This window comes from Castor canadensis, chromosome 1, assembly GCF_047511655.1.
Source record: "Castor canadensis chromosome 1, mCasCan1.hap1v2, whole genome shotgun sequence".
In the NCBI taxonomy this organism is placed as follows: domain Eukaryota; kingdom Metazoa; phylum Chordata; class Mammalia; order Rodentia; family Castoridae; genus Castor; species Castor canadensis.
The window spans coordinates 79,721,626-79,745,606 of record NC_133386.1 but is presented as its reverse complement, the minus strand read 5'-3'; the positions used below and the strand labels follow the sequence as shown (position 1 = coordinate 79,745,606).

At 35.4% G+C, this 23,981-nt stretch overlaps 1 long non-coding RNA gene and 1 pseudogene across 1 annotated transcript in view; both read left to right on the top strand.

Annotated features, from left to right (window-relative positions):
• The window catches only part of LOC141424810 (uncharacterized), a 30,375-nt gene extending 11,817 nt beyond the window's left edge, over positions 1-18,558 (top strand). Inside the window, exons 2-3 of the long non-coding RNA XR_012449738.1 lie at positions 166-223; positions 16,202-18,558. This is a non-coding gene — a long non-coding RNA (uncharacterized lncRNA). The remainder of the gene's footprint in view (positions 1-165; positions 224-16,201) is intronic.
• LOC109701451 (cofilin-1 pseudogene) lies at positions 8,676-9,534 on the top strand (annotated as a pseudogene).
• Positions 18,559-23,981: the final 5,423 nt, after the last annotated feature.

The following is a 23,981-nucleotide window of genomic DNA, read 5'->3' as shown; positions in this document are numbered from 1 at the left end:
GTGTCCTTATAACAAGATAGCCATAGGAAGACAGAGAGATACACAAAGAGGAAGTTATGATGAATGTAAAGATTGGTGTTATGCAGCTATAAGTCAAGAGGCACCAAAAATGGCTGACAAACTATTAGAAGATAGGAAACAGAAATAAAGGATTATCCTCTGCAGGTTTGAGAGAGCATGGATCTGCTGACATGTTGATTTCAGGATTCTAGCCTCCAAAACTGTGAGTAAATTAATTTCTGTTGTTTTAAGCTACACTCTTTCTCTATTTTCAAAAAAGATCATTACTTCTTTACCTAAAAAGTACTAAAAGGAATTTATAAAGACAGATTTTCTGACTTTGTATGTATGTTAGACCATTTCTTCATCTTCAAATTGAGGAAATAAACCCTCAACAGAGCATTGTTTGTTAAGATTGAAAGGAAAATTTAATGTGACTTGTATACAGTAAATAGTACCTGTGCTCACCTTTGTCTTCTGTTTTCTTAGTTGGATTAGGTCTTAAAGAAATGAAACTTGCAAGTGCCTTTGGAAAGATGATATTGGGTATATTGGTCAGCTTGGTGAAGGCCACAAGGAGAAGCCAGGTCACCAGGGAAATAAAACAAAGTCTGAGAAGAGACACAGAGATGACCTTGAAATTGTACAACTACTTTGAATGACAGTTTTGCATCTCTTACAAAGCTAAATATAATCTTACCATATGATCCAACAATCACACTCCCAGGCAGGCAAATAAGTTGAAAACTTATATCCAAGCAAACAAATAAAAAAAGTAATGTGCACATACATAGATGTTTATAGTAGCTTTATTCATACTTTATCAAAATTTGAATCAATCTAGATGTCCTTTACAGGTGAATGGATAAGAAAAACTGATACATCCTTACAATGGAATATTTTCAGCAACAAAATGAAATGAGTTAAGAAGTCACAAAATATATGGAGGAAACTTAAAAGCATATTGCTAAGTAAAAGCCAATCTGAAAAGGCTACGTACTACATGATGCCAACTATATGACATTCTATAAAAGGAAAAGCTATGGAAATTATAAAAAGAAGAGTGATAACTCACGCCTGTAATTCTAGCTACTCAGGGGGCAAAGATCAGGAGGATTGTGGCTCAAAGCCAGTCTGGGCGAGTAGTTTATGAGACCCTATCTTGAAACACTCCTTCACAAAAAAAGATCTGGAGGAGTAGCTCAAGGTGTAGGCCCTGAGTTCAAACCCCAGTACCACAGAAAAATAAAAGAAGAGTGGTTTCCAAGTACATAGGGAGAAAGTAGTAGGATGAGCAGGTAGAAGTGATATTTTAGGAGTTGAAACTATTTTATGTAATATAGACTTATTTATTTTGTATGCTATATAATGATGAATACATGATATTATCACAACCCATAGAACTCCAAAATATAGAATGACCCTTAATGTAAAGTATGGACTTTAGTTAACAATAGCATATTAATATTGGCTCCTAAATTATAACAAATGCACCATGCCTGTGCAATATTTTCATAATAAGAAAAACTGTGTGTAGGGTATAAGGAGTATATGAGAATTCTCTGTAGTTTCTGATCAAATTTCTTAGAAAGCTAAAATAGTTCTAAATAATGCAGCCTATTCATTTAGAATAAAACAAACATGATATACCTCAAAACTAGACTCATGCTATACCCTATACACTGATATTGGTGGTGTGACTTTCTGTGGAATCACAGGATAATAGTGCAGAAACAGTTTTGAGTGTTAAAGTGACTTTGTAATATTGTTTCAAAAGTTGTTTAACTTCACTGGATAATGAGGCATATATGCTAGTCCCATAGAGCTGAGTAAAGTGTGAAGGGCCTCACAGCCAATGCTAAGTACAGCTGACTGATAGTCTGCTCCTCTGAGGCTGTCCAGGGCAATGGCCCCAAGAACATTACCGAGTACCCCTTTGTTTACCCTCTGCTTTTCAAAGTAGTTGCTTTAAAAATACCTAAATAATGCCTTCCCCAAGAAAAAATTATATTCTTCAGTGACACAGGCATTTATGAGACTCTTTAGACATTTCAGTTCAGACAACAGGCCTTGTTCCTTCTTGTTACAGAATAGTTACCCTTTTATGTGTCCTACCTTCAACTCTATTTGCTTTAGTTCATTTTAGTTCTATTTATTAATTCCTTATCTTACGATCTTTTATTCTTTGTAGAATTGCCTATCTAAGGAATATGACCCAATAAATGAAATGGACCAAAATAGAACTGTTACTCTCTTCAGTCTCAAAGACAGTGGTCTTGTCACATTCCCCACTTTCTTCCTTTCTTCAAGAAAGCAGTGAGTCATCCCCCAAAGAAAACTGCAAAACCTTGAGAATAGAGCTTCCATTTTCACTCTGAATCATTCAGTTTCTCAATGTGTGTGTGTGTGTGTGTGTGTGTGTGTTTTCTCTGATTTGCATACATTTATGCCATAGGAAAACTATAACTTTCCTTCTGAAAAAAAGCAACAACATAACAACACATACCTAGAAATAGCTCCAGTCTAATTTTTTCATGGTTTTAATTTTCAGTAATCTCTCTAATACAGTACAGTTTTCCACTATTGGTATTTGTATATGAGACTTGATGTGATATGTGACCAATGGCTATATAGTTATGCATTTACTTTATTTTATATCATAAATACATGACTAGCACATCAAATCTATGGTTTTATGGACATTATTGTTCAGAGAGAGTAAAAGAGTATTTTTGAAGAAAAGTTATGTAAATTGCACACGACTGAAGCAAACTCATAGATAAATCAAGTGACAAGGCTTAGGAAACATAGCAGTTCTCAACAAACAAAAGAGGCATATTAATTTTTCATGATAAACTGCTATAATAACTGACCGTGTGGTTTTGTTCAAAGTGAACTATCTTAATAGATCTACCAATAGAAACAAAAGTCAAGCAGAAGCTGAATAGCATTAAAACTGTGTCTTGCAAGTTATTAAGACGAAGTCTTCTCTATCAAATTTTCCTTCAAAGTCAGATCATGACCACAGGTTCAGAGTTCTTTATAAGACCTCCATGCTGACACCCTAACCTTCCAAAAAGAATACAGTCTCACCCGGATATCCCATAACATTTCCTCTTTAATATTGCCAAGAGAAACATCAGTGTTTAACTCCTAAATCAACTTTTTGTATTTCTTTTCTCCAGTTGACAACTTTATTCACTTGAATGAAAATCTTTCACATCCAGTCACCATAAGGTTATATCTGTAACCTTAACTTCTACTCACCAGTATTACAGATTTCTATTACACCCTCCTTCAGGATCCAATTTCCAGATCATCTTCTTCAGAGAACTTTTTCCTAATTCAAGTGCAGATTAAGTGGCTTCAAATGTTTCCCTAAGCCACACATTTCTCACCAGACTTTTTATGTTATACACGGAATGTTTGTGTCTCCCTAAAGTTCATATGTTGGATCCCTACCCCCAGTGCATGCACTAAGAGGTGGGGCTTCTGGGAGATAATTAGGATTGGATGAGGCCACGAAGGAGAGGCCCTTGTGAATGTTATTTCTGCCCTTATAAAAGTCCTGAGAAAGACTGCTCTGTCTTCTCTTTGCATAAGGAGGACATAAGGATAATCCTAGTCTTCATCCCAGAAGAGGGTCTTCGTCTCGGAATGCTTTTTGTAAAACACAACCTAATTATATTATGGTACTTTTTAAATGATTGTTGGTGAAGATTATATAATATAAACTTCAACTGCACAAAAAAGAAGTTAAAAGGGAACTTTACTTAAAGGATTGTAGCCAATTGTGCCATGTTCTGTCACATCTGCTTAGATCTCATTCCTCTTATAGATTTTGGAAAACTTCCTTTTTATAGCCAGTACTGGAATCTATGTTTAAGAGCTTCTCTCAGCTATAGGTACAGAGATCTGGGATTTGCACAGAATTTGGGTTCTCCCAGAGATAGTTCTTCATGGATGACTTACAGGTGGAGTAGAAAAATCCTAGCTCCCTACAACCCAGATTGCAGAATCTCCAAAGATATGTCTTAACTGCCTCTAGAATTCCCCCAATGAATTTAGCCAGAATTATTATTGTTTATTGGACATGGCTTGATAGTGTATCCTTCCTTTCTTACTAGTGTTACTTCTTTTCATTTCATTTTGCTGGGAAGATAAAATTCTTAAATCATTTCCTCATGAATCCTTTATGATCTGTATCTGGCAAAACCAAACTATGACAAGAATAGTTACTATCTCTAGGACCCAAGTTTAGTACAACACTTAGGCCTTGAAAGATGACAATAATAATTACAGGAAAGTAGTCTTATTTTGTCTTAGGCCTCTGCCTTTCTCTTGATGACTATTTCATTTTTCCTTCTGTGCTTCCAGACCCTACTTGGCAGAATATAGAATTCCACAGCACCCAAGTAAGCATTCCCATCTCTACGTTTTGATGATCCTGAGAACAAATTCAAAAGAGAAAACATCTGATTAAATCAATCTGATAAAGACACCTACCTGAAGCTTAGCCAATTATCTGTGGTCAGACAGACAGTGCTCTGTGATAAAAACACACCAGATGAATTAAGAAGATACTCTAGGGAAAGACAGAATAATTGCTAGCTGTCCAGGACATAAACAAAAGTGTCAAGTAACACAGTGATTCTCTGCTTAATACATTTGAAAGGTTCCTAATAATTTTTAGAATATAGTCCCAAAAATTTACTAAGACATAGAAAATATTTTGTCTCTTCAGCTCTTGCACTCTTGCATCCGTCAGCTTTAGAACTCCTGTGAAATGTTCATAGCATGTGCCCTCTTTTATCTATAATGTTTGGAATTCATTGCTCTCTCTGACTAAAGCAACTTCTACCTCCTTACTCACATTTTTTACCTGACCAACTCCCATCAGTACTTGTGAATTAACTTAAGCATCACACCCTTTGTGGAACCTCTGTGCATCCCCTGAGTCTGGGTTAGGGGCCCCCAACCATATCCTGTGGGTCTCATCTGTGGTGTCTATGTTATATCACTCTATAAATTTGATCTGCTTAGGATGTTTTTAATGGACAAGTGAACACTATTCCCTACTATTTTTTGTAGCTTCTATACCCAACAAAGTATTTGATGTCATATAGATACATTTTTTTATTTTTAAAATTTTTATTTTTGAATTGGCATAAATTAATGAGATTTCATTGTGATCATTCCATACATGCATACAGTATACCTGGAACATAGTTAGGTATACTTCGTTCATTCAGTGAACAAAATTTTTTCAGTTATAAATGTATACAAGAAATTCTCACAAAATGAGATAAAGCAGTGAGCCAAAGTCCTGTCTTTTTGAAGTTTATGCTTTAGAGGGAGAGACTGAAAATAAAACAGAAATAGTATCTTATTATGAACCACAGTACATACTTAGGAGAAAATGCACAGTAACATGAAAATTTATCACATGAAGGACTGTCTGACTTCATCTTGGGGATTAGACCATAAATTACATGGGCTAGAAGTTTGCTACAAAACAGTGATGATCCTAGTAATGATCATAGTAACATATATTTAGTTCATATGGACCATTACTGTGATGAGAATTTTATATATATTTTCTTCCTTAATCCTGACAATCAAACTATGAAATAAGTGTGGTTATCATCTCTATTTTATTGTTGAGGAAACTGAAGCATAAAATCATGAAGCAATTTGCCCAAAGCTACATAACTCAGCAAGAAATAGGTGATCAAGTTCTGAAAATAAGTAGGTTGCTAGTAAGGCATGTGGAATGCAGGGAAAACCATTCTAGCATAGGGAAGAGCTGGTGCCAGTGCTCCAAATAGGTATGCATGCATGAACGAACTGACTGTGACTTTTGTTCAGAGAGTCCCATTCACATTAAAGGCATAAAAGTAGTCAGGAGAAAACCCACAGAGGTAGGCAAGATATAGGCATATCTCCTAAAATTAAATAAATAAAAGTTTAAAGCAATTGGTTGACATTACCAGATTTTCAGTTTCAAAGATGCTTAGGAGGTATGATAGAAAATGACCTGGAGAAAACAAAGTACTTTGAAAAGCTTTGTTTAACATTGGGATATTTAGCCTCTGGAACACAAAATTACTTATTCCTCCCCATTTTAATCTATGGTATACCCATATGGTATGCATCTGAGAGGTGATATGAGAGAAATCCACCCCTTTTGGATTTTGTAAAAACATATTCCAAGACACTGTCTTCCAGATAATGCAATACCCCTTATAGAGTATCCATGTGATAATTTATCCCAAATTCTTGGACAAGAAAATTCTAACTATACCCTAAAGATGTTCACTTATACCTACATTCTACAGTGTGAAATATATAATTTGTAATTTTCTGTACTTGTTTCTGATGTATTAATTCTGTCACAATTAACATTGCAATCTTCCTAGCAATAAGGATCGTGCCTTTTAATTTTCTTACAGCCATAATAATGCTTAACAGAGTGTTAAGGAACACATAACGCATGACACGTATTTGCAAACTGAAAAATAATCAGAAATGTAAGAGTAAATCTAGGACTATGAAGCAAATCAACTTGGCTATTTGAATAGAGATGAAAATGTCATTGTAGAAAAGATAGATCACTTCAAGTTCTTCATGGTACTAATCCCAGTCTCTGGAGACTGAGAATTCATCTTTTGGTAGCACAAATAAGCTGAAAAAACTATAAAGAATAAACCCACATATCTCATTAATTGATTCCAGTTGAAAAAAGCACTTAGTGATCCAGCCACCTCCTGATTGATTTTCCGGCAAGCTCCTGCAATAAAGAAAAGTAATGTACAATGTTTTACCCCCAAATGATTTTTCTTGAAGTTTTTCTCCTTTTATAGATAATAATTAGGTCTAGAAATACCAAATGTTCTCAAAGTCCCACAGTTAGTTGAATGGGAACTTGGCTGCACATTACCTGGCTCCAGAACCTATGCTCTTCCCACTGTAATTCACTGTCTTTGTAATGTGAGATTTAAAAGAAAGTGTGAGAATTCAGTGAAAACTGACCCATGATATTGGTATAATTTACTAAGTACAAAGACTTCATCAAACAAATAATAGCTATAGGAAACCAAACTAGAAGCAACTTTCTCTGTTGTGATATGTTTTGAAGGGTTTATATACTCACATGAAAGCATTTGTAATATATTGTTGCTCCCAACACGCTTGAGATGAAAATAGATCAGACATTTTTATCATCCTAGTCTAAGTCTCCTTTCCAGGAACAAATCTAAACAGAGAAGTACACAATGTGAACTCAGAGCTATAGCAAATGAAGTTCACATTCAAGCTGAAGAGGAGACTTGGAGCAAAGTCCAAAGCAACAAGTTCAAGGAAGCAGATGAAGGACAACTGTCAGAAAAAAGTCAAAAGGCCTCTGGACTGCAGATTCCTTATCTATAAAGTGGGGATGATGCAAGATTTAGTAATTAAAGAAAGGGTATGTGTGAAACATTTAAAACAATGCCCAGATCTTGAGAGCTAATTCTTAGCTGTTGTATTGAAACAGAGCAGACAAGATTAAAGAAATGGAATCCAGAAGTTAATGCTGGAAAGGTTCCAGAAACAGGATTTGTATAAAGGCAAGTGCCTGAAGTAACAACATCAGTTCAGGATGATAATGAAAAAGAGTTTTATTGCACAACATCAGTGTAACAATGAGAACAGTATTTTCTCCTTACCATTCTTTCACTTCTGCCCATTACTTCTGAACAAGTGTTGGATGTTGCACACACACACCTTGAAAACCTGCCTATCTCTACTCAGTACTATTATCAGAAACAAATTATGTAAAATTTTACTAATAATAGCTAATGTTAAGTGAGCATTTCCAGTTAGAAATTTTGAGAGCCCATGATTCATCATGTTCTCTTCTACCTCTTTGATGACCATGGAAGGATGTGTGCAGTGGAGCCTCCAGTATCCATGATAAGCACCGTCCTCCTACAGTCTACTTCATTATGTCACATACACAAATCAACCTCTGTTTTGACAATCCATTTGTACTTGGGATTGTTTCTCACCACAGTGTTTTCTATCCTAGGCATTCTCAAAATATGTTTCTTTCCTGGAAGCATTAACCATCACTGGAAAACGTACTAAAAATGTAACTTCAGGGATCTCACTCAAGATGTACTGAATCAAAACCCCTGGGGATGGGGTCTGTTTTAACACTTCTAATCTATGTTTATGCATACTAAAGTTTCACTGATAAAATATTCTGATCAGGAAAAAAAAAACACTTATCATGCCTGGTTTATATATGAGGATACTGTAGCCCAAAGAAATAACTAAAATCACACAATGAGTAAGTGATAGGTAAAAATTTGGGTGTCGCAATCTGAATTCAAATGCCAAACTCTTTATCGTTTTGGTGTCACCACTATCAGTATAGTACTACCATTACATCATATTATAATCTGATGTCATTAGAAGATCTATCCTGAAATAATTAAAAGTTTCATTATAGAAAAGTTCCAGCTACTCTGCATTTATTGCTACTTTCAAATATTTAGATGCACCTCATATAAAAATGATGAACTCTATAAACTAATATCTATACAGTGATGACGAAGAAAGGCCTGTCAGATATGCTTTAAGAAATTAATATTGGTTCAGTCAGATCCTGGCAGCAGCTGCAGTGGCTCTGATCTTCTCTGGATCTCTTTGACATCTCCTTTTTGCTTCTGGAAACATGACTTCTGGTATGGCTGTCTCTGATGGTGTCATCAAGGTGTTCAATGATGTGAAGATGTGCAAGTCCTCCACTCCAGAGGAAGTGAAGAAACGCAAGACGGCGGTGCTGTTTTGCCTGAGTGAGGACAAGAAAAACATCATCCTGGAGGAGGTCAAGGAGATCCTGGTAGCTGATGTGGGTTAAACTGTGGATGACCCCTACGCCACCTTTGTCAAGATGCTGCCAGACAAGGACTGTGGATGTGCTCTCTATGACACAACCTACAAGACCAAGGAGAGCAAGAAGGAGGACCTGGTGTTCATCTTCTGGGCCCTTGAGTGTGCACTCCTTAAGAGCAAAATGATCTACGCATCTCCAAGGACGCCATCAAGAAGAAGCTGACAGGGATCAGGCATACATTACAAGTGAACTGCTATGAGAAGGTCAAGGACCGCTGCACCTTGGCAGAGAAGCTGGGGAGCAGAGCGGTGCTGTCATCTCCCTCGAGGGCAAGCCTTTGTGAGCCCCCTCCAGCCCCCTGCCTGGAGCACAGGCCGCCCCAGGCCTGCCCTTGGAGATTGCAGGATGCCCCCTTCCTGCCAGAATGGAGAGGCTGGAGTATTCCGGCAAGGAGAGGGCAATTCTTTCACCCCAGTTGCCAAACAGTCCACGCCCTGGATCTTCATCCTCCCTCCATCCCTGAAGGCTCTGGCCTTCCCAAAATGCTTTTGATCTTCTGATTCCTCTTGGGTTGAAGCAGCCCAAGTCTTCCCCAGGCACCCAGTTTTGAGAGGGCTGTATTTTTTTTAACAACAGTTCTACTCCCCTCATGTTCTTTCCCCATCCCATGTTACCAACTTCTAACCGCAATAGTGACTCTGTGCTTGTCTGTTTAGTTCTGTGTATAAATGGATTGTTGTACAGATGACCCCTCCACACGCTGCCTGGTTCCCCTCCCTTTTTCCCTGGTCTTTGGCCTTTCATGGAAGCAAGACCAGTAAGGGACCTTTCAGGACACAAAAATAAAAAGCCTCATTAAAAAAAAGAGGCTCATTAACAGTGGAAAAAAGAAATTAATATTTATGGTTTATCAAATCAGCAAGTTGGGGTTTGAGTCAAATAAATTCCCAAAGGTATAATAAACGTCTTAGAGTTAGCTAATGCTTTGGTAGTTTTCTTCCCTCACATTTCTGTTTCCTTGGCATTATTGCCATAGGATCACTTATGGATAGGTTAAACCTGCAGCATTGGGGTGAGTAGTCAGTCCACAACAAAGAGGCCAGTGTGGCTTCAGAGAAGCAAGTGAGGGCACAGAGTTGTAAATGAGGTCAGAGTCAGATTGCAGAGGACCTTACAGTGTATGATAACTTTTTAATTTCTACTCTGGTAGAGTCTTAATAGATATTCTATGAAAATATCCTGTGAATGGAAAACCATGGATTTAGCAAAATGAGTTTCTTCACTCTAGAACTTTTCATAGTCTACTTTGCTTATAATAACTGTTTATCCAAGAATGTGAAAAAGTATGTGACTTATGCTACTGAGTAGATGTGACACTGTTAAATACAGTTGAGAATATAGAAGGCAGAACAAATATGACCTCATGGAAAATAACTGAGTTGACATGTACATTGTGAAATCTTGTGAAGACTACTCAGGTAGGGTGAACCAAAAGAGAGTTGAGAAGTAAGAGTTTGGATCTCAAGCAAGATATCAGAGCTAAGACTCAAAAGTAAATTAATACTTACTTTTTAAATTTTATTTTTATTAGCATATTGTTGTGTAGTGGGGGTACATTGTGACATTTACAAAAGTGCTTACAATATTATCTTGGTTAAATTCACCCTGTCCAGCATCTTCCTTTATCCTTCCTTCATCTTTCTTCTTAGAATAGTTTCAGCAGGTCTCATTTTTTCCATTTTTATACATGATTATGAAATATTTCCACTGTATTCATTCTCCTTCACCCTTTCCTTATGTCTTCTCTCCTACCACTAATACCAACCCTCAGGCAGAACCTGCTTTCTCTTCCTATCCTTTGTTTTTGAAAAGACATGTTTTATTTGAGATAGCTATGCAGGGAGTTTTATTATGACATTCCCATGTACAGATATAATATATCCCAAATTGGTTCAGTCCTTCCTTTCTACCTTAGTCTCATTCTTATGGTGATTTCAACAGGTTTAAATCTGCTATATTCATTCATGTATAGAAGCTACATCAACCATGTTCACCTTCTTTACTTCCTCTTTTTACCCTCCCCTTCCTGTTAGTGCCATCTCCTTAGCATGACCCATTTTTCACTCTTTTCCTTTGTTATTTTACTATCTGTTCCTTGTTCAGTGGGATTTATGCCTTGGTGTTATACCTGTATATGCATTGTGTTTAAGTCAATGTATCCCCATACTTCCTCATCCTTTTTCCCTAATCCTGTGTTGTTTAACAGTTTTCAGTGTGTTTCCTTGTGTCTTATTCCTACACAGATGTGATGTATTTCATTATTTTTTACTATCATTCTTTCCTTCTTCTTCTCCCTTGCTCTCCTCTACCAGTTCCATGTTTTGGTACATGTTCTGTATATACTTGTATGTGTATGTAATTTTTCTTGTATTTGTATTGGGTCTATATTCCACATATGAGAGAAGGCATGTGGTCTTTGGCTTTCTGAACCTAATTGACATCACTTCAGATGATGTTCTCTAATTCCAACCATTTACCTGCAAATGACAAAATTTCATTCCTCTTCATGGCTGAATAAAACTCTATTGTATATAAATACCATATTTTCATAATCCATTCATCAGTTGTGGGGCACCTTGGCTGTTTCCATAGCTTGGTTATTGTGAATAGTGCTGCTTAAATAAAGATGGGTGTGCAATTGCCTTTATTGTAACATGACTTACATTCTTTTGGGTGTATCCCTAGGAGTGGTATTGCTGGGTCATATGGTAATTCTATGGTTTTAGTTTTTGGAAGAGCCTCCAAAAACTGTTTTCATAGTAGTTATACTAATTTACATTCCACCAGCAGTGTATGAAGGTTCTTTTTTCCCCACATCCTCACCAACATTTATTGTTTGTGTTCTTGATGACAGCCATTCTAATAGGAGTGAGATGAAGTCTTAATGTGGTTTTGATTTGTTTTTCTTTTATGGCTAGGGATGTTGAGCATTTCTTTGTATATTTTTTGGCCATTTGAACTTCTTCCTTTGAAAAAGTTCTGTTCAGTTCAGTTTCACATTTCTTCAATGAATCATTGGTCTTTGGAGCATTTAGCTTTTTTAAAGCTCTTTATATATTGTGGTTATTAATTCCTTGTCAGACATATAACTGACAAATATTTTCTCCTATTTTATGTGCAGTTTCTTCAATTTAGAGACCAGTTGTTGCACAGAAGCTTTTTAGTTTCATGTAGTCCCACTTGTCAATCCTTTCTCATTGTTGTTAAGCCATTGGAGTTCTAGTTAGGAACTTTTACCTATGCCTATAAGTTCCAGTGTATTCCCTACTCTTTCCTGCACTAGCTTCAAAGTTTCAGGTCTAATATTAGAGTGTTTAATCCACTTGAGTTATTAGTACAGGGTGAAAAACAAATGGATTGAGTTTCAGTTTTCTGCATGCAGATTTTCAGTTTTCCCAGTTTTGTTGATGAGGCTGTCTTTTCTTCATCATATATTTTGGGCAACTTTATTAAAAACCAGGTAGACATATCAGCGTGAATTTGTATCTACCAACAATGAACAGACTGAGAAAGAATATAGGAAAGTAATTCTACTTACAATAGCCTCAAAAAAATAAAATACTTAGGAATAAACTTAACAAAGGGATTGAAAGACCTCTACAATGAAAACTATAAACCATTGAAGAAAGAAATGGAAGACTTCAGAACCTAGAAAGATCCTCCATGTTCATGGGTTGACAGAATTAACATTGTGAAAATGGCTATACCACTAAAAGCAATCTACATGTCCAACACAATCCCCATCAAAATTCCAATGACATTCATCACTGAGATTGAAAAATTAACCATGTGGAAGCACAAAAGACAATGAATAGCTAAGGCAATACTGAGCAAAAAATGTAACTCTGGAGTTAGCACAGTACCTAACTTCAAACTATACTACAGAGTCATACCAATAAAAACAGCATGGTACTGGCACAAAAACAAACATGAAGACTGAAAGGAAGGAAAGAAGGGAGGGAGAGAGAGAGGAAAGAAAGGATGAAGGAAGGAAGGAAGGAAGGGAGGAAAGAAGGAAGAAAGACAAGCACTTCTATTTACTCAGTTTTCTTCTTTGAAGATTATTGTGCTTCTGTTTTATGTCATCAGTAATATTTTTTCAAAACCAAATGATGTAGCCAAAAGCAATATATCCAAGAGATGACTCACTGTTCCAAAATATTGAGTGATATTTGGCTCAAATCTCAAAAATCACCTTTATTTTTTCCCCTAAAAACACAAGACTGGATATTTTGGTGATTGAGTAACTGGATCTTTGCTTAGTTTAATGGCAAATTTGAGCTAATGTACAAAATTAGCAAATTGAATCATAGTGAACATTGTCTTGCCAAGCTTATTAAATTTCTGCTATACAGACACCCAAAGTCTCTTGCATGGGAAATGGTTCCACTTTCCAAAGGCAATATGCTATGCTCTTAACAATGCTGTTGTTCCAATGATTTATCCTCTGAGCTTGACTGACATATTAAACCATGTCTAATTCTAGGGCACTGATTGTAAATGAGAATATTTGAACTTGATTCAGAACTATCAAGCATGCTTAAAACTTCAATTAGTTAATCCTGCTGGAATCTTAGTCTCTAAAGACCAAAGTCACGGAAGTATGTTTTGGCTTTAATATGCATACTTTTTCCATTGCCATAGCTGTTTCATTTAAAATAATTTCCTTGAGAACAGGGTAAGGTCTTATATGATTATTAACCTGCATCTCTTTAACTATTGTTTCAATTAAATTACTGATAAGACCATTATTTTAGTCAAAGAAAAAAGAATACCGGTTTATAGCTATTCATTGTATAGTAATATTTTTACATTTACATGTTTCCTGAAACTTATTGTGAATGGCAACCAATGTTTATTTAGTGATATCATAATTCATAGAATATTACAACATTCCACTTTGAGCCTAACAAATCCTAAAGTAGAAACATTTCTCAGCAGATACCAAGCAAATTTAAAAAGCTAATTTTAAAAAAGAATTTTTTTTCCTAGTTACCGAAAAAGTGTTATACTACCAAACCTAAGTGAAATGGGCTGCTTGGGAATTTTAACAAGGGAATAATAATGAGTTATATAGTTTGTCTGTTTTCTTTTTCTTTTTGATAGTTCTGAGGTTTGAAATCAGGGCATTGTGCTTGATAGGCAGATGTTCTATCACTTGAGACATACTTCCAGCCCTTTCTCCCCCTGCCCTTGATTATTTTGGAGATGTGGTCTCATTTTTTACTCAGACCAGCCTGGATAGAGATCCTCCTATTTTACACCATTGCTGGAATAACTGGCTTGTGCCTCCATGCCCAGATTTTCCCATTGAGGTTGGGGTCTGGTGAACTCCCTCCACCCCTACTGGCCTGGAACCACAATCCTCCCAATGCCAGGTTCCCAAGTAGCTAGGATCACAGGCATGAGCCAACAGCACCAGGCTATGAGTTACAATTTTTGATAATTTAAATAAGTATACAATGTTATGTCACAATAATCCATAATGCTGGAACATCTTAAACTTCCATTTTGAGAAAGTCAAGAAAAACAAGATGAATTAGGCTGTCAATGATCATAAATGGAAGAGCAAAGATTTGACTCAAAGCAGTTAGAATCAAGCACTATGCTTTTAATTCCTACACTACATTGTCTCTAAAATAAAAAGTAATGAAAAAGAAAAAGGAAGGGTATTTAGTTCATATTGAATGAGCTAAGTAGAATATGTTTACAGCAACAGGCAAAGAAAGAAGAGAAAAAAGTCAAAATATGTTTGCAATAGGTGGGATAGCACACAGTTTTCTGTTTATTTGGCATTTGGCTGTAGAGAGATTTGAACTCAGGGCTTCACACTTGCTAGGCAGGTGCTCTACCATTTGTGCCTCTATCAGCCCTTCCATACAGCTATACAAAGGCCCCTAAAATTAGAGGATTAGTTTTTCTCCATTGAAATTTAAATAGATTTATGATAAACTGTAATATCCCTTTAGGTTAAAATGTTTTTTAGAGGAGTGTGTCAATCATAATTACAAACATCAAATTTCTTGAGATGGTCAAAGGAACATAAAGATAGCGTTCACCTGTTATTTAGGAGATACTTATAACAGAAATGACTGAAGAGTCTGGTTTACCAAGAAGAGTCTTGGTATTCTACTGTAGTTATAGCTTAATTCTCAGTTTTCTACCTTTTATCTTCAATCTGACCTTGTTATCACCTGCATCCTTCAAAAATGGATAAAACACAATCTACCAAGATGATTTTCATTTTCCAAGTCTTTCCTCATGGCAAACTAACGGTTCCCCAGAATTGGTCTGGTATTTGGTGTTACCATAAAATAGCTAACATCTAAGCACTGTTGCTCCAAAATTAAGGATAAGCTTTAAAGAATGATTTGTTAGCTTTCCAGAAGACCTAATCATGAACACAAAGCAATTAAACTAAATTTCCAACTTCTGCTCAAATTTAAAAAAATATGCTTTCAAGAATAGTACCAATGAAAACAAGAAGACACCTTAATGTATTGACACATGAGGTGTTAATGAAATGAAGTTGAACCAGTAGTTATTTTTAATTTCTTTATAAAACAAAAATGTTTCATTAAACAAACAGCATTTTATTCCCATTCATGTGAGTATATTTACCTCATTTTTTTTCTTTGCAAAGCTTGACAAACATCAGACAAATTGTTTTAACTTGTTTGTGTGTGTGTGCTCTATTTGGTGAATTGTGTTATTCTTTAATTAGTTCTATTTCTATTTACATTATTTTATATCCAAGTTGGGTACATGGACATGCATATTATGTTCATTTTCTCTTGCTGGGTAAAAAAATGCCACAGTCCTAAGACATAATTTCAAACTTTCCATGGTTTAGGAAGATAGATACAATCTGTTTCTTCATTTTTCTTTCTTTTTTTTGTGCTGGAGGTGCTACTAGTGTTTAAACTCAGGGTCTCATTGTTGCTAGGCAGGCACTTTATCACTTGATTCACGCCCCCAGCCATTTTAGGCTTCAGTTATTTTTTTGGATGGGGTCTTATGCTTTTTGCCTGCAGCTAGTCTTGGACCACAATCTGCCTACCTATGTCTCCCACACAGCTGGAATCCCAGACATATGCCACTGTGTCCATATTGTTTGTTGAGATGGAGTCTCACTAACATTTTGCCTGAGCTGCTGGTCTTAAATCATAAATGTCCCAATCTCTGCCTCCTGAGTAGCTGGGTAGAGAGACAAGTACCACTAATACTGGCCCTTAACTGCATTTTTTTCTCCCTCCTCAGGGTCTCACAAAACTATAATCAAGATGTGACTAGGCTGTCTTCTCTTCTGGAGCTTGAGAGTCCTTTCCCAAGTTCATGTGATGGTTTCCAGAAAGCAGTTCCTTGTGATTATAGGACTGACGTCACTGTTTTCATGCTGTCAATTGTGTACACCAACTGGCACCTTGGAGCTACCCATAGTTCTTTGCCATGTGGCCCTCTCACACTGCATCTGATGACATGACAGCTTACTTCTTTAAAGCCACTGAGGGGAATACCCCTGAAAAGATCAGGTTTTCTGCTAAAGGATTTCATTTGATAAATTAAGTTTACCTTGCAATTAACACAAAATCAACTATACTTTACGTTTGCAAAATCTCTTCATGTTTGCCATATATACATGATCTAATCAAATAAGTAATACCAAGCTCTTAGTCATACTCCATGGTTAGAAGCAAGTAAGTCACCCATTCTGCTTGGAAAAAGTTTATGCAAAGATGTGGGGATGTCCATTGCAGGTACCACAGGTAGTGACAATTTCTTTCATTTTCTTTGAAATTTCTAAAATATTGGAAAACAAAAGGCAGTTATTCTTATCTGTTGAGTTGAAATTTAGTACCTGTTGAATTGGTGTTCCATTTGGATGGTGCTAAAGAATACTCAAATAGATCAGAGTATTTGTTATAAGAAAAGATTTGACATCAAGATGTGAGGGCATGACAGACTCTCTAAATTTTGAGACTAATTTAGAGGTTGAAAGAGTCTCAGTTCTGCCACAAGAAAAAACATTTCCTTATAATCTTCCACATAAAATCTTCTCTATCCCCTACTTCTCTGTCTTGAAAAACTGCAATGCACAAATGTTACAAGACATTTCTGAAAATTTAGAAGGTAAGGAAGTGGTATGGACATTTACAGTGACCATCCATAGAGCATCACCTACTAAGACTAATTATCAGAAGGCATAAGATGCTCCACTTACTTGAGATGATCATTTACGTTCTTACTTAGACAAGTGAAATACTCTTCTGAAGGCATATACTCTTATTCTAGTACTCAGTACAGTATAAAAATAAACTAATATTTGGAGTTGTACAGACACTACTAGAAAGATAAGTTTGTGTGGCCATGTGTAACCATAACCATTTTGTAATGTATTTGTAATTTAAATGACTAGTTCTACTTAATAACATTTAAAATTAAAAATTCATTAAAATTTTAAAACATAAAACAGATATACAAATGTACTATAGAAGAAATGAATAAGGCTTGAAAGGGAATACCATGTGATCACACTTTGATCATGTGCTTCAAATGTGTAGCTCACTGGCAAAGAATGTGGGCATGAGCTTGGGTAATAAAGCTATACCATGGGTTCTATTTTCATTAATGTCACCAGAAAACTTACACTCTACCAATACCATTCCAATGTCATAAGCTCCAGTGATTGAGGAGTGCTTTTTACTTAGCAGAAAATGGAATCACATTTCACAGGGGTCTTATTTGTTCTTTCTGTAATAAGAGTTCTGAAATACACTACCTGCAAATCAGTATTGCACACTTCCAAGATCTCTCAAAAATACAAGGGAAATAAATTCTGTTTTTTACTAGCATATATTAATTTTACAAAAGGGTTTCATTGTCAATATTTACATGCATGTGTATAATGTACTTTGATCAAATTCAATCCTTCTATTACCGTTTTTTAACTTCTCTCCCTCTTCCCCCCAATTTTAAACTGTTTTTAGTGAGTTTCATTATGTTGAATCCTCTTTAAATATTTGTTCATTTTTCCTTGGAAGTAACAATAGAGTATAGATAATAACTCAAGTCAAAAACAGAGCATCAGATTAATCACTGAAAACCTATTGGCAATAGCTCCTCATTAAAAATCCTATCAGATGTAAGTCTAATGTTGACTGCTATCAGACTACTGGAAAATAAACCCAGAAAGATGATGATATGGTATATATCATATCAGGGACTCTCAAAAAACTGTGGATAAGAGCATAATTGCTGAGGAGTAAATACAAGTATGAATATGAAACTTTATTTTATCATTTTTACATTTACTTACATGTGTATACATTGTTTTGGTCACCACCACTCCCACCCCCGCCTCTGGGAAGAACCCATTTCTCCTTCTTGTTCTCTGATTTTGTTGAAGAAAAAACATATAAGAGAAAAAGAAAAACCATATAAGAGAAAAAGAAAAACATAATGTTTTTGCTAGTTTGAGATGAAGATAGCTATACATGGAGATAATTGTGTTGTTACCATGCACAAGTTTATTACAACCCTAATTGGTTCATCTCAACCAGACCTCTTCACTACTTCCTAGTCCCCTTCCCATAGTGACCTCTGCCCGGTTAAGATTACTTTATTTGCTCCTCTACAGTGAGCACATGAACCACATTCAAGTTTTTGGTTTCCTTCCCTTTACCTATCCCTCCTGTGCACAGTCTCCCGTTAGTGTGTGACCCAAACCCAATAATATTACTGCATTTGTTTTAGGTCTATAATCCGCATATGAGGAAGAACATGTAATGCCTTCTGAACCTGACTAATTTCACTTAAGAGGATATTCTCCAGTTCCAACCATTTTCCTGCAAATTTCAAAAATTCATCCTTCTTTATGGCTAAATAAAATTCTATTATGTATAAATACTACATTTTCTTAATCCATTCATCAGTTGTGGGGCATCTTGGCTGTTTCCATAGCTTGGCTATTCTGAATAGTGCTGCAATGAATATGGGTGTTCAGGTCCCTTTGTAGTAACCTGAATCACATTCCTTTGGGTATATCCCTAGGAGACATATTGCTGGATCATATGGCAAATCTATTTTTAGTTTTTTAAGAAGCCTCCGTATTGTTTTCTAAAGTGGTTGTACTAGCTTACATTCCCACCAGCAGTGTGTGAGGGTTCCTTTTTCCTGTATCCTTGCCAGCATTTGCTGTTGGTGTTCTTGGTGGTAGCAATTCTAATAGGAGTGAGGTAGAATCTTAGTGTGGTTTTGATTTGCATTTCCTTTATGACCAGGGATGGTGAGCATTTTTTTCATGTGTTGTTTTTTTTTTTTTTTTTTTTTTTGGGAAGGGCCATTTGCACTTCTTCCTTTGAAAAACTTCTCTTTAGTTCTATTGCCCACTTCTTTATTGATTCATTGATGTTTGGGGAATGTAGTTTTTTTTTAACTCCCTTTATATTCTGGTTATCAGTTCCTTATCTGATGTATAAATCACAAAGATTTTCTCCCATTCTGTGGATGGCCTCTTCAAGTTAGAGACCATTTCTTTCATTGTGCAGAAGCTTTTGAATTTCATGTACTCTCATGTATCCAACCTTTCTCTTAGTTGCCAAGCTGCTTGAATTCTACTGAGGAAGTCCTTGCCTATACCTATTGCTTCCATTGTGTTCTCTGCTCTTTCCTGTACTAACTGCAAGGTTTCTGGTCTGATATTAAGGTCCTTTATCCACTTTGAGTTGACACTAGAACAGGGTGACAGGCATGGATCTAGTTTCAATTTTCTACAGGCAAATAACCACTTTTCCCAGCAACATTTGTTGAAAAGGCTGTCTTTTCTCCATCATATGTTTTTGACACCTTTGTCAAAATAAGATGAGCATAGCTGTGTGAATTCGTATCTGGGTCCCCTGTTCTGTTCCACTGATCTTCATATCTGTTTTTGTGCCTGTAATATAGAACTTTCAAATCTGTTGAAATCACCATAAGAGGAGAACTAAAGTATTAAAGAGAATAATGGAGGGGGATGAAAAATTTTGTGGTATAATACATACATAAAAGGAAATGTCACAATGAGACACCTTGTGTAACCATCATAAACAAGTATCTTTTTTAAAAAAATGAAGGATGAGAAGGCAAAACAAGTCCTGTCTAGGGGTTGGTATACAATGGAGGCAGAGAGCTTACCATTGTGGTATAAGCATCTACAGTATTCAGCACAGTAATATACCAAGCTTTAGTACAGTTTGTAGCTTAGGATCTGTAGGCCATACTGTATAGCCTAAGGGCATAGTAGGCTATACCACCTAAGTCTGTGTAAGTACATACCGTCATGTTTACACAATGATGAAATCTCTTAAGCTATGTATGCCTGTATATATAAAATACATAATTTTATGTATATTATAAATGTACATACTCTATATACTACTATTAAAATTATAAATAAACTTCTTATATTTTATATATACTGTAAACACTTATACCAGAATGGTAAGCACTTGTATATACAGACATATTGAAACATAGCAAAGGTACAGTAAAAATATTGCACAAAATATAAAAAGTTGTACCCTGGTACAGACTTTGCCATGAATGGATCCTGCAGGACTGGAAATTGCTCTGGGGAAGTCAGTGAATGAGTGAGGACTGACTATAAGTTCTAGGACATTACTGTCCACTACCACAGACTTTATACACACTGTATACCTGAGCTACAATAACATTATAAAATATTTTTAATAATAAATTAAACTTATATTTTTGCAATTTTTATCTTGTAAACGTTGTCTTTTTATCTTTTTGAATCTTTTGTGATAACATTTAGCTTAAAATACTAACACAATGTACAGTTGTACAAAAACATTTTCTTTATATCCTCATCTTTTAGCTTTTTTCTTGTTTTCATGTTTGTTACTTCTTTTTTACTTCTAAAACATTTTGTTAAAAACTAAGACACAAGCATACATTCACCAAGGGCTACAGAGACTCAGAATCACCAGTGGCACCATCTTTTTCCTCTTCCTCTGGTCCACTGTAGATTTAAAGGGCAGTGAGACACACAGAGTTGATACCTCCTGTGATGACAAGGCCTTTTCTGCAATCCTTTTGCAAGGACCTCTTTGAGGCTGTTTCACAGATACATTTTTCATAAGTAGCAAAGTACACCTTAAAATAATGATATAGTATCATAAATACACACTCCAGTAATTCAGTTGTTTATTATTGTTACCAAATACTGTATACTGTGTATAATTGTCCTATACTTTTATATAACTGGCCGTGTGGAAGATTTGTTTACACCAGCATTGAAAACATATGAGTAATAAACCTGAAAGCTATGACATCACTAGGTGACAGGAATTTTTCACCTCCTTTACAATCTTATGGGCTCACAATCACGTATGTGGTCTGCTATTGACCTAAACACCACTGGTACATGACTATTGTTTATATATATGTGTATATATATATATATCATATATATACATATATATATGTAAGTGTATTCATACATAAAATTAAGTGAATTTATTGCTTATAGGGTCACGGAAGAAGAAAGATAAAGTTGGGTATATGTTGATCTTTTGAAGTCAGATATACAGTTGCCTTTTTAATAAGGTGACTTAGTGAGAAACTTATTTTTACATTATAGAATTATATGGCTACACCAATCCTTCTAGTATTTATCAAATAAGCCAAAATATTAGTTTATTTTCATAATAGTGCTGTTGGTTAGAAAAAATATCTGTCTTAAGAAGAATAATTTGCTTACCTAAGTAAGAACCTAAATGTCCATCTATAATAATGGGCATTTCATGTCTTGTGATGACTCTCTTAGACTTAGTAACATTAGCCCACTAGTCATTTTTCATGTCTGTACTGCCAACTCCATCCTTCACTTCATTCTCTAAAAGCTTATGTCATCTGTGAAATGCATTGTTCTCAAAACAAATAGAAGAAAGGGTTGATTTTATCAAGGTGTTTTGTAGCCTTGTGGATAAACTTGGGGTTGAAATGGAATCCCTATCACTATCTGCTTAGTCTTACCTTTCATTTAAAATAATTTAAATGGAGCAACATAGAACCCAAGTAAATAGTAATAAATTAGAAAATAGATCACAAGAAAACAATCAAGTGAAATCATCAAACATGTTTATGAAGCTCTGCAAAGAGCAGAGTGTGGGTGGAAAATCCTCATGCATATAGAAAGGTGATTATTTATTGAAATAGAATTTATGAAGAACTTAAGGTGATTGTCATAGCTAATGTATTTTATGGACATCTTGAATTTTGGTTTGTCAAGTCATCTTTCTGTTCTTATAACAACTTTGTTGAAAACTCTTCTCTTTTAAATAGAGAAAAAACAAATGAAGAGAACATATGTGGCCAATAATCTTAGATGACACGTAAATATGTACTTATCATTAGATTATTCAATCGAGTTAACAAATAATTCAAAATGTCCACTCCAAAAATAATTCTTAACTACTATTATATATCATTCTAGAAGAGAAATTCTAACAATCACAAATAAATATAAAATGATCAATTCTTTCCTTTTAAAAAAATCCTTATTAACAGCTGATATACTCACATGATTCAAAATTTAATAGATACAAACAAGTGGAGAATGAAAATCTGTCATCCACATTGTCATTTAGATATATTCCTCCCTTTGAGGCTATTAGTATTCCAGTTAATCAGTTATAGTACATACTTTCATAAATATAAAACAAATATGCATATATAGACATATATATCTGGTTTGATCTAATAAACATCTGAATGTTCCCCTTTCAATTAGGGTTTCTTTAATCTTCACTTTCCTTGGCTAAGTTTCCAGGTATTTACTATTGATTTCTGAATTAGCATCTTGTGTTTTAAAGAGCTAGAGGGATAAAAACAATCAACAACAAAAAATGAAATATGAAAAGAAATAAAACTCTTGCCTACATTGCTGTAATATGTTGGTAACATACGATGTGAGCAACTGTGTGAAGTACAATGGAAAGATGGGGAAACCTGACTTGAAAGCATTTCACCTATAAAAGATCAAAATATTTTCATTGACCCTAAATTTAACAGATCCAAGTATCCGCTTGAAAAACTAATGTGTGTCTGCAATTGCCTTAGTAGTCATATGTGTGTAGGTACCATTAGATTATATTTGGAATTTTGTGTCTGGTTCTGGGCACTATCATTTTAAAGTTTTATTAGCAAAATTGATACATCCACAAGAGGTTTGTCTAAATAAGGATTTCCTAAGAAAGCAGACAAAATGAGAATTGCATTAGGCTTGTTTTTGGAGTAAATTTGCAGGAGGAAGAGCATGTAAGTGACTTTTAAACATGTGAAGTGCTCTCCTGCTGAAGGGTTATTGGATGGAGTCTTAGTTGCTTCTGAAGGACTGTTTATCATAACAGTCCAACAGGGAGTGGTCTACTCACAAAATATCTATCCTCAGAAGCTGAATTGGTAACCACAATTATGTGAAAGATTCTCTGGAAACAAACAAGGAATATTCAACCCCCCTTCCAGGAAAAAGGAAGGAGGAAAGTAGAAAGAGGGGAGTCTATAAAAGCACAGAGTCTTGGGAAAATGCTGCAGTTAGGCCTTTAAAGACTGAAATCAGAGCACAAGAACTTCAAGGTTCCCCCTCTGCATCACCTTTTCTCAGCATCAGACAAAGCCCTTTGTCAACATCAGACTTAACCTTCTGTGTTTTTGTCACCAAATTTTTTTGCTGCCTTTGAGAATGTACCTCATCTTTCATTCTGTTGCCAATATTTTCCTGTTTGGAAATTTAGTTAATGATGGAATTATTTATTGGTGTTAATGTAAGGTATATTTTTTCTTAATTTAAAAAGTATTCACACATGTTATTTGTACATATTTATGGAATGCAGTACAATAATCAGAGTATGTAGCATTTCAATCTCCTCAAATATTTATCATTTCTATGTGTTGGAAAACTTTGGACTCTTCTGGTCTGATTATAGACTGTAATTACACTATGGCTGTACAGAACATTAGAACTGATTCCTCCTATCTA